At 33.7% G+C, this 12,433-nt stretch overlaps 1 long non-coding RNA gene across 1 annotated transcript; it reads right to left on the bottom strand.

The window, feature by feature from the left end:
- Positions 1–2,727: 2,727 nt before the first annotated feature.
- Positions 2,728–12,180, bottom strand: LOC118160661. Its single transcript, XR_004747616.1, has 3 exons — positions 12,061–12,180; positions 4,834–4,836; positions 2,728–2,739 (listed from the first exon to the last, which is right to left on the bottom strand). It is a non-coding gene; the product is annotated as an uncharacterized LOC118160661 (long non-coding RNA).
- Between the last annotated feature and the right edge of the window lie 253 nt (positions 12,181–12,433).

The following is a 12,433-nucleotide window of genomic DNA, read 5'->3' as shown; positions in this document are numbered from 1 at the left end:
AAGGCTCTCATGAAGTTACTACACACATGCACAACAGGTGTATTAGAGACTCAAATGGTGACAAGGCCCTCTCTTAACATCATAGGCTGTATAACACAACATGGCTCCACTCTTGCTCTTGCAAGATTGGTTCTGAATGGACATATAGGACTCTAGAAGTATTTTTAGATATGTGAATTGTCTACATGCATGAGGAAAACAATTTGTGGCCATGACAGTTTTCTCATATTGATCACAATTTCCAGAATTTTTCAAATCAGAATTTCTGTATTGTAACATTGTAATCTAGATTTGTGAACTGACATTATCAATGTCTGATCAAATAAAGGAAAATAAGCTTGCAGTTAGAAAAGCTGTATTAGTACCACTGAAACTAAGATCTTTTAATGATAGTTATGTAGATTATTTTTATTAGAGCTCTGTTGGGTTTTTGAAGATGTCTGAGTTTTAACTGACATGAACCTGAATGTCAGATTTTTGACACTTACCAAATGACATGATCCTAGTATTTAGCCCTGAGGTTGCCATCTAAACGGATTAGGCAAAAATACTTTTACTACTTTCCTAATATTGATGATATTATCATGGACAGACATTTTCTAAAGAAAAAATAAAAAAGAAAATCCATGAATTTTAAAATATATATAATGTGAAGGCAAATCTTTCCTATCTCTTTGGGGAAGACACATAAAAATGATCTAAATTTTTGTTCTGAAACTATTTAATCTTTCTAGAGATTTGCAGAGTATCTTCTGTTTGATTTGACTTTTTCCTCAATTTGTTTCCTAATCATAAGGCTGACTTGTTGTGATACTACCTCTAGGTATGCACAGTGTAAATATTTTAAGCTTCTGAGTAATTTTTGCTGGGTAATTTCAAAAGGTACATAAACTCAGGAGCTGATAGTACTAAGAGGAGAGTTAGATGCTTCATTTTGTGTATGTTTTTCTTTAAATACAGGTGAGTTATTTTATATTTGAGCATATTGAATTTAGTCAAGAGATGCAAGGAGGCACGGGGGAGATAATCCAAACTCTTGTATAGATGACTTTTACAGAAAAAGTAGTTAACGGTTTCTCCATATCACTATCATTGTCTTCCAGGGTTACCATTACTTTCAGAGAGATGATATCTCATTCACCAAAATCCATTGCAATATACATAAGCAAAGATTATGGTAATTATTTTGCAGAAATAATTTAAGAAATATTGAGGGAGAAGTGCTCCAGGCAAGAAGAAACTTCATTAGTTAATGCCTGATTATTTCTCATAAAATTTAGGCATCTTTAAGAACATCTGTAAACCTTAATCCAAAACCAGTAAGGCTTGTGAGTCCACCTATTATATGGTATTTTATTTTCCACCTGTCACCTATTAGTGCTGACTGCTATTTATTCATAGAGTGGTATCTGAATTTCTTAGTAGGTTCTATGGGAAGGCAGAAGCTTTTGGTCCTTAGGTTTATTGTGCTTTGAATATCAGTTAGTCAGAAAAGATTTATTTTAAACTGAATTTGTTAGCTTACAACATACAGAAAGTTGGGGATAATAACGGAAAGGAAAAATTAGCACACAAAATGGACAACATATGATCATGTTCAACACTTGAAATGATGTCATGCCCATAATAGCTCGAGTACTTCTGCATGGAACTTCACTGTTGAGGATAGATACTATCTAGATAGATACTAAGAACTATCTAACACCAGTCTGTCGCCTATTCTGCTATTATACTGCTACTAATACAACTGAAATTTTTATCTTTTTATATTCTGCTCTCAATTTTCATTAGAACCAGAACTCCCTTTTTCATTCTCTTAAGAGAATGGTGCTTAAAAATGTATTTGCAACTTTTTTACAATTACTGAATTGGAAGACATCTGTTGGAGTTAATCTAGATCATCTCTCTACTGACATTGAAGGATTTGGAGAATCGGAAACTTCAAAGAATCTAAAATATTTTAATTGCTCCTTTATCTTCCTTCTGCTTCATCTGTAATAAACCTTTCAGTCTAAATAATTTCTCTCTTATAAATTTAGCTACAGTATCCAGACCTTGATTTACTGTACAATTTTCCATGTTTTAATATTTCCTATAAGTGTTAGGTGATATAGGTGATACCTATATATTTTGTATATGCAGAGAAAGGCAAATATCTTATTTGGAGGTGTCCTTGCCCATGGCAGGGAGGTTGGAACTGTCTCAAGGAGGTGTCCTTGCCCATGGCAGGGAGGTTGGAACTAGATGATCTTTAAGGTCCCTTCCAACCCAAACAATTCTGTGATTCTATGATTCTATGTGATGTGAGCCTGTCTCCTAGTTCCTGGTAGCTCTTGTATGTGTACCCTGTCTCTTGATTGAATGTTGAGATAATAATTTGTAGTGTATCATTAGAAAGGAACCTGTGAACTTAGGTGGGGGTATATGAGCTATGATGTGAATGATTTAAGGACCAGGACTAATTAAAAAGTTGTTACTTCTCAAGTAGTGTTACTGTCCTTTGAAATGGGTTGCAGTAATTTACTTTACGTCTGCCAAGCTTTTGTGTAAACACTAGGCACAAATGCTTTTTGTGTAAACACTAGGCACAAATGCTATGTGCTTTTTGGTTTTGTTTTTTCAAGGAAGGTTACCTCCTTCAGGAAATAGTTCTCTAGACCCAATGGTCCAAAGAGTCCTCTGGCAGACCCATTAAGGTTCTTGATCTCTAGAGAAGTTCAGAATTTGAGGTTTCCTTTTCTATAAGTCTGCAGTTTCCTGCCCAGCACATCCAAGTTTTCCGTATTTCCTGTTTAAAGTGCCTAAGCCTTAATTTTGGATTTGCTTCAGAGTACCAGGTGTCTAGAAAATAGAACCTGCATGTTTTAACTATAAGTCATCTAAGGTGCCTTAAAAAAAAAATTATTATTATTATTATTATTATTATTATTATTATTTATGTCAGCATGTTTAGCCTTTAAACTCAGTCTTGAAAACTTTTAGATAATTTTTTGTATTTGTGCACATATTTACATAACCAGGGTATTTTTATACACATGGCATATAATAGAAAGTTATTTTCAGGTATTAAGGTATCAAATAAGAGTATTGTAAGCATTTATCTTGCCGGCCTTTACAACAGAAAAGACCATGAGGACATTTTCCTGAAGTCTGAGACTATACATTATATAATTCTTGCATGCAATAAATAAAATAATAAATAAATAAAAAGACACAAATTTGAAAGTTATACATTTAGATTGGAAAACATTTTCTGGCTAGTTAGGAGATCTGGAAAGCACCACCAAAAGCAGCAAACTGTGCTGAGATCTCTTAGGGCTCTTCTGTTATTTATTTAAATCTGAATCAAATCCCATTGTAATTCTTCTGAGAGTAATCATTTTCAATGTGCAAATCAGATAATAATAAATCAAACAATATGCCATACAGAGGCCCTTAAAATAGCAATGTGGATCCCATGAAAATGATTTTATTGAAGCCAGGACCCAATAAAAGAGCTAAGACCAGAGAAAACACTGTATTTACTTCTAATTTGATAGAACTCTATGTCTTAAATTACCTCGACTACAGAATTTCACAAAGTTATGAATCATTTATGGTTTCCTCTGGTTCGGATCACCAACTGCTCACTGCTCATCAAAATACATAACTGCATTCTTCTGTCACTTCCATAACATTTTTGCTTACTAATGCCCCTTTTTCAGATTATCACTTCAGGACAGATTCAATTTTATCTTATGATAAAACTTATCCAACTTAATTATAAACAAAGTGTGTAAGAATATTTTCAATAAAATAGAAAAGAAGTAATACTAAGTTATCTGCAGATAATTTGTAAATGATTTTTTTTTTTTTTTTTTTTTTTCCAGGAATGCTGAACACAAAAGTGAGGTAGAATTCTTATAACAGATGTGTTCTTGGCTCCAGCTAACTAGTCACAAAGGAGAAAAATATTTTCATTTTAAATGCAGGATATTAGGTTGTTTCTGCTTAAGGCACATTTAAGATTTAAGAATTTGCAGGATTCTCTTAAGCTGTATTTTGCCTCAGTATTTGTTTCCTGCTGTTTTCTCAGCATATGACTACAGTGAAAATTAATGCATTCTACAAATCAATAGTACGAGACATAAAATCAGTTGAATTTTTTGTTTAATTTGTCTGTCCAAGGTTGTTCAGTCCATGTGTAAATGTATTTGTGTATTTTGATTTTTTTTTTTTCAGATGGCATCCACAGATAAAAGACATTTAGAATTTGACACTTTTGAAAAAAAATGCATCCTATTGTATTGAACAGATTTCAGAGACATGACACTTCAGTCCTCTGCTCTATTGCAGACCCCTCAGACACATTGAAAAAAAATGGTTCCAAAGGTCACTACCTTCAGAACAGAAGAAAGGATATATATATATATGTATATATATATATATGTATATATATATATATATATATATAAAGGTATGTATATATATAAATATATATAAAGGTATAAGTTTGAACCTTAAACAGAAAAAGAGAGTTTCCATGCCAGGCGGATCATGATATTTCATAAAACTGATGTGACGTGCTGCCTAATTTATTGCTTGTGTGCACAGGGAATTTTACTGTGACAAAAATTAATATGACTAGCTCTTCCTAACATTTTTATTAAGCACTCCGACATTGTGAATACTTAGGACTCTTTTGTTAGTTTTACACCAGCACTATACCATGAGATAAACTGTTCATTCCTCAGCTGCAGTCAATCTGCTACTTGACAGTGAGTTTCATTAACTTTTGAGTCAAACCCCAAAGGACGTGTGAGATTCCTCTTTGTGGACCTGAGGGCTCTTTACTAACTCAACAGTGACAGTAGTTATAGTAAGTCATTTGAGTGGCTCAACAGTAGCTACCATGGGTTTAATATTCCCTCAGTCTTCAAGACTTCATTTCCCTTTCATAATTGTGGGTACCAGCTGGAGGAAGGAGGCCCTGAATACTCTGCATTGCTAAGAAGGCAAGTATTCATATTTCATGTACTGTGAATATGGTTTTACTTACATTCAACTGCAAAATATTCTAGCATACTAGTTAGTATTTCATAATATACTTGGGGAATGTAGACATTTCATAAGAATTACATGAGATTTACTCTTTCTAATCCAGCAATACTTTGAAAGTTGCCTATAAGTTTCTTTGAGGCTAAGGAAACAGAATGCATTTGTGAATTATTGTAGTAATTAATCTTCTCTGGTATTTGATATGCATTTAAATAGCCAAGAATTAAAAGTTCAGTAGTCTAGGTAAAGGATTGAACTCTGAGAATCAACATTCATTCAGATAGATTACTGTATGTGGTGATTAATATTTGACACAGCACAGAAGAGTCATACAAAGGACAAAGTAGAAGACCATGACAAGTGCTGCAAGTCATTTGTCAATTGCTTTGTATTACTCTCATAGTCAAATCTTCAAATTTATTTCCATTATTCCAGATAATATATAAAGTGTCTGTCTTGATTTTAGTAATATCAGAAAGAAAAAGAAGAGTAATTACTATCAGTGATTCTGAAAAATGATACATACAAATAAGGTAACTGCACTTTTACTCTCAAATGGCAACCAAAATACTTTTTTCAGGTATGTCAATTATCATGTTTAAAAATTGCAAAACTATTCTCTGCAGGGATCAGGTTGGCAATCATGGAATTTAAAAATCCTTTACCTTCCTCTAAAAATATTTTTGACTTAACATAAAATAAATACCATGATATAGAATCAATAATCTTGATATTGTCTGACAAAAAAATAAGATAAATTGAATTAAAAAACACAGAATGTACAGAATGCCAATACAAATAGGGAAAATAATATTTTTTCTTTTCTTTTCTTTTTTTATTTTTATTTTTTTTGCCTTTCCAATTGATTATGTTGACTTTTATTACTGTCCTGTAAGTAGTATAAATAGAATATGCTTAAATTCAAAATTTCATCCACCAGCTCTCCTTCTGTTTTCCTAACTGTATCTGAGCTCTGGATTACTTTTTTTTTTTTTTTTAATAATAATTATAATAATTATGAAGGCCTTTGGGATATATGATTAAAAGGGAGTGTTGCATCCAGTTCTTGGCTATTACAGGCCATTACATAATCCTGTTAGTAAATGCATCCAAGTCCATCCAAAAGCTCCATGTGTCTTGGTGAAAGGCTGTTCAAGAATCTTCCTCCTTTAATAGTTAGAATTGTTGTTCTAATTTTTAGCCATAAGTTAGTTATGGTTAATTTGTACTAATTTATTATTTTTCTGCTATTATTCCTTTACCCTTGATATATCCACAGAGATTAACAGTGTTATTTCTCAGACAAATTCTCCTCTATTCTGTTATTATCTGTTCATCAAGGTGAGCCATTTTGCAAAATCACAGCAACTCATTTGCAAGGCACAAACTGTGTTTTATTTTAACAGTGGCACAGGTTCCTAAAATGCCTACAAAGTCAATCTTGACTTTTTTTTTTTTTTTTTTTTTTTTAATGTCAATCAATGTAAATTGGGTAGGGAGTTAAATTCTACCATCACAACATCAAAGTTACAGTTCTACAGGGATAACTCAGGAGCAGGTACTTGAAAAAGTGATTTAAGCTGAAGCTAATGCAGTTTAGGTTCAGTTCTTTTGAAAATTTAATCTAGATGTTGTGTGTCCATAGATGCATCCCATAGTCTTGGTTAGAGAAGTGTTGCAGAGCATGATAGCAATTTAAATTGAGCTGTGATGGCTGAAAACCCTACTGGAAAATACACTTGTACAGAAATCTTACTGTGGAGATGATTCTCGTTCTTTGGCTACTTTTCTCTAGAACAGCTGGGTGCTCTTGTAGGATCAGTTTGTTGCTCTTGAAGTCTTAGAGTGATCTGAAAGACTTTACTTCTATGTCACAAGAATGTATGTTTTCTGACAGTATTTTTCGGCTTGTGCTGTATGCAGTGGTGCCTAACGGAGAAAAGCGATTTTGTATGCTCTCTTATACAGAAAACAGCACTGAAATGAAAGTTCTGGGGAACAAATAAGTGTTTACAAGTTCACAAAATGGACTTCTGGTGCACATATTGTGGAGGATGGAAATGATGGATAGGGAGTTCCCGAAGTTTTGAGACTTCATTTCTTGTTCATAGACATAAATCTACTATCCTCAGTCTTTACTAAAGCAGGGTACCACCTACAAAGGTCTATGGAGTATTTCATCCTTTTCTCTTTCTAAAAAATGATCCTTTCCAGAAAATGTATTATTTGTAACTGCCTGTTATTCTTTCCAAACATTTAAGAAGAAAGGTTGAGAAACAATAACTTCTCACTCTCTCTCTCAAAAAAAAGGAGATTTTCAGATTAAGTTCTGAAAATAACACTCATTTATGCTCCTCATTGTGTATTTTTATTATAAATGTTGATGTTCCTTGAGTGCCATTAATTTATAAGTATATCTGCTCCTTTTTTCAGGTCATTATGAGTTGTGGCTATCTTGTGACAATTGGTTTAAATTCTGCACTATGTGAGAAAGTATCTATGTGCTACAAATCTACATGTCCTCCAATTTGGCTAGTAGTCTCATTTTGAAATAGAAAAAAAAGAATAAATATCTACTCCTTTTTTTTTTTTTTTTTTCTGTACTATTTATCATGTTGTATTTATTAAATCTATTATTTATTTACCGTTGATGAAAATTATTTCAGTCTTTTTTCAGATTTTCTTTTCATGAGCATTTTTCCACAACCACAATTACAAGCTATCACCAGATGGTGAGTGTCTTTGCAACCTTATCTATTTTTTATTAAGAAAATAATGAAGAACATAGCACAGTATTCTTAGTGAGGAAAGACCCATGATTTAAATATTACATTATTATATAATGACAATGTTCTCTGATTCATTGTTTAGATCTTCTAATGTTGTCTTGGCTTTTTGAACACTATTACACATTGAGAAGACATTTTCAGTAAACTGTAGATTGAACTGAATCTTCCCTTTCCCCGTCTCCCTCTCCCTTCTCCCCATCAGCAGTTCACATTACAGGTTTTTTTTTTTTTTTTTTTTTTTTTGCATTATAAAGTTTGGCCTCATGTTCCCCTTTAGGATTTATAGTTTTGATTTTGTAGCTGTACAGGTAATGGTAGCTGACAGAAGTTTACTGCAAGCAATAGAGACAGGAATTACCTTTTTCTCAACCAGACTTAGAAGCATGTTCTTTTAAAGTGTGGAAATATCTTTCCTTTGTTAGACATGTAGGTCTCACAAAATGCCTTATTTATTTATTTATTTATTTATTTATTTTAACCAGTGGCTAGAAAGGGAGTTTAGCATAACTAGTTTGGATGAATTCCAATTCAGATTTTAGATTATACCAATATTTCTTAAAAGTTCCTTCTCCCTATCTTAATTTAATTAATATTTCAAAACAACTTCAGAAGCATTAAGTAATTTTGTTGATCACCTACATTCAGGCAATTAACTACCAACATTCATTTATTCATTTCTGTATTGTTCTTTCAAAATTTCTATACTGGTCTTCTTGAGTCTGTTTACTGGATCTAGATTTACAGTGAGCATATCTTCCCCATCCCCTTCCCCTTCCCTTCTCTTTCCTTCTCTTTCCTTTTTTTTTTTTTTTTTTTTTTTTTTTTTTTCCCCTCATACAATATTTTCTCATCCTGTACCATAGATTAAATCTGTCTACGTTAGGCAAAATTTTCGAACTGTAGTATCTTGAGCACCAGAGGTGAAAACAGTCGTCCTTCTACCATCTATCCAGTATCCCTGTGGTTTTGGAAAGCAGTCTGCATTCTCCGGAGTCAAGTATGCTTACCAAATAAGAGGAAAATATCCAGCTGTTGACAGCTGCAAGTAGAGCTGGTAAGACAAAAGAAAAACTAAAAATCCACAGTCAGACTGAAAATTTAGTTTCTTTTCACCTCCAACTGGACAGCTACTTCAAAGACATTTAATGTCTCTTTTCTGTTAATTGCTGACAACAACAGAAAAATAACAATTGTGTTACATTTATAAATAGGCAAAATTGGAACTAAAATAATCTTTCAATTAGACCTCCCAAATCTGCTTTTCTTGAAAACTGCTTTTCTTTTTTCTGTTGAACTTCAGTATATCTAATCTCATTGCCTTTAGTCAACTTGAAATGTGTATATTGGGACCTTGCTTTCTGAGTTAATGAATATCTGCATCTATTTTTATATAATTTGTGTACTCATAGCAACAAAAATCTTTATGATTTATAAGTAGAGACTATACGAAACTGCATACAGTTCACATATCCAATGCATTTCATTCTTAGCATATATCTCTTTGAGGAATCCTCAAAGTTCAAATACTACATTTAGTATTTAATTTTATTGTAATTTATATCTTTAAAAGTTGTTATTCTGCATCACATTCAGCTAACACTGACAATAAATGGTGAATAGTCACAACTTTTTACAAAAGCTATTGTATTTTCAGGAATTTAGACAAAATACAGATTTAAAACCTTTCAGGAATCAAATTTTCTCATGTTTAGTTCTCATGACAAAGCTGCTTTTAGTTCGCTGTTTTGGAAAATGTTGTATGTGTGTCCTTACGATCTTATGATTTTGCCTACGTTTCCAGGAATTATCCAATGTTTCTTAAGATCTAGTTTCTGCAACTGAAGCTTTTGTCCATTTATAGGACATGCATATCCTTAGAAGGTAATGCAATCCTTCAAAAACTGACATTTGTTTTTCTAAAGTTTAAACCATTACTCCTTAAAAAGCTTTAGAAGGCTTTTCACTCCTGCCAGATGTTCTTCCTGTTTTATGGAAATAAATGAAGTTATCTAAATACATGAGGATATCTTAAAATTCTCAAAATGTGGCTTAGATCATTTAGTGTTTTTTGAAAAGTCCCTCATGAACTCACCATCTAAAAGGCATTCTGGAGGACTAAAATAATTGAAAGGGTGTCATTTTTTTTTGTTTGTTTTTTTGTTTTTTCCTTGATCTTCACCTATTATTTAATTTTGTTTTCATGTTACTTATTTTTTGTTTCTTAGTCAAAACCTGTGCATTATTTTTTCTCTTGAATGATATACATGAAGTTTAGCAGGCAAGAAAGTAACTATCCTGAGCTATCCCTGCATTCTGTTTCGTTAGGTCATTACTGAAGACTGCTTTATTTATTTATTTATTTATTTATTTTTAAATAATTTTAACAAGGTATTTTCAAAGCAATGAAAATTTGCTAATCAGAAAATCCTACAACATGTAGTTTAAGCTTTTCCATATAATCATGGAATGGCTTGGGTTGGAAGGGACCTTGAAGATCATCTAGTTCCAACTCCCTGCCAAGGACACCTCCCACTAGACCAGATTGTTCAAAAGCCCATCCAACCTGGCCTTAAACACTCCCACGGATGGGGCATCCACAGCTTCTCTGGGAAACCAGTTCCACTGTCTCACCACCTTCAGAGTATAGAATTTCTTCCTTATATCTAATCTAAATCTACTCTCTTTTAGTTTAAATCGATTTCCCCTTGTCCTATCAGTACACTCCCTGCCAAAGTGTCCCTCCTCAACTTTCCTGTAGGCCCCGTTTAGGTCTTGGAAGGCTGATAGTAAGGTCTCCCTGGAGCCTTTTCTTCTCCAGTCTGAATAATCCCAACTCTCTCAGCCAGTCTTCGTAGGATATGTGCTCCAGCCCTTTGGTCATCCTTGTGGCCCTCCTCTGGACTCATTCTTATGCTTCCATGTCCTTCTTGTGCTGGGGGCCTACAGGTGGGGTTTCACAAAAGCAGAGTAAAAGGGGAGAACCCCCTCCCTTGACCTGCTGGTCACACTTCTTTTGATGCAGCCCAGGATGCAGTTCTGTGTTGCAAGCACACATTGATGGCATTGATGTAAAGCTTCTCATCAACAAACAGTCGCAGTTCCTTCTCACCAGGGTTGCTTTCAATCCATTTTCTGCCCAGCCTGTATTTGTGTTTGGGATTGCCCTGGCCCACATGCAGCACCAAGCCTGCTGGACCTCATGAAGCAGTTGGACAATGTTCTCAGACATGGGGTCTGATTTTTGGGTGGTCCTCTGTGGAGGCAGAAGTTGGACTAGATGATCCTTGTGTGTCCCTTGGGAAATTTCCACTTGGGAAATTCTATGATTCTGTGATTCTACGGGAAGACTGTGAATATCCTATAATCAAATATCTTTAGTTATCATCTTCACTCTGAAACAGCTCCTAATTATTGCTATGTGAACTCTCTGTTTTGTTGACCAAAGTGCTAATAACAATTTTTCTTAACACAATACTATGAAGAGTTGTCCTAGGAGCTTACTTAAAAAAATTGCCTGTTAGTAACTAAATTTGTCTGTTAGTAACTACTATTCAAGTATTTTTTCAACTAGTATTAAATCTGTCATCATTCATCTGACAGAGAATCCTAAACAAGGTTTTGTGAGCTATACCAAGTCTACTGATACATCCATGTACAGTGAGCCTGTTATGATATACAGAATAAAAAGTATACACATTAGACACAGCTGTTGATTGGTGTCCATGACATCCATTTCTGGTCACCTTATTATTACTAATGTGTTAACGAAGTGACTGTTCATTAAATTTGTCCTCTGTTTTGGCACATTCTGGATTTGGGATGACTTTATTTATCTTTGATTATTATTTTCACTTGTATGAAAATAACAGCATATTCTTGAATTTTTTAAAATATCATTAGTTTCCACAGAATACTACTACTGTTCTGGAGGTTGTGTTAGCAGATTCTTAGTTCCAGAGGATGAATTTCTCCAATTCTTACCTACAGAGAAAGAACTAAGTTGTCTAAATATTCTACAATCCAGTTTTTCCTCAGTAAGTCACTTGTTTGTAACTTACTTTGGAATTCAGTATTTTTTTAATTTTTTTTTTTTTTTTAGAATCTTTCAATTCCCATTCTGTTCCTTTATGCTCACCCTTAGATACATATGTTTATTAACTTCTTTAATTTTGAGATAATTAAAAGCGCTGTTTTCTATACCTTTACCTTTGTGCTTATAACTGAGAATTTGAACATCATAAGAATCATAGAATCATTAAGGTTGGAAAAGACCTCCAAGATCATCTGGTCTAACCATCATCACCCTACTACCAAAGTCACCCAATAAACCGTGTCCCTAAGTGCGAGGTGCAACCTTTCCTTAAATATCCCCAGGGATGGTGACTCCACCACCTTCCTCATCAAACAATTCCAATGCCTGGCTACTCTTTCTGAGAAATGTCCCCTAATTTCCAACGTAAACCTCCCCTGGTACAACTTGAGGCCATTCCCTCTAGTCCTATCACTAGTTATCTGCAAGAAGAGGCCAACCCCCAGCTCCCCACCAAATACAGCAGCACCAGTAATCCTTTTAATTATCTGAAAATTGAAGAACTTAAGAAATGTGC

Source organism: Oxyura jamaicensis, chromosome 1, assembly GCF_011077185.1.
Source record: "Oxyura jamaicensis isolate SHBP4307 breed ruddy duck chromosome 1, BPBGC_Ojam_1.0, whole genome shotgun sequence".
Lineage (NCBI taxonomy): Eukaryota > Metazoa > Chordata > Aves > Anseriformes > Anatidae > Oxyura > Oxyura jamaicensis.
This window is presented reverse-complemented; position numbering and strand designations above follow the sequence as displayed.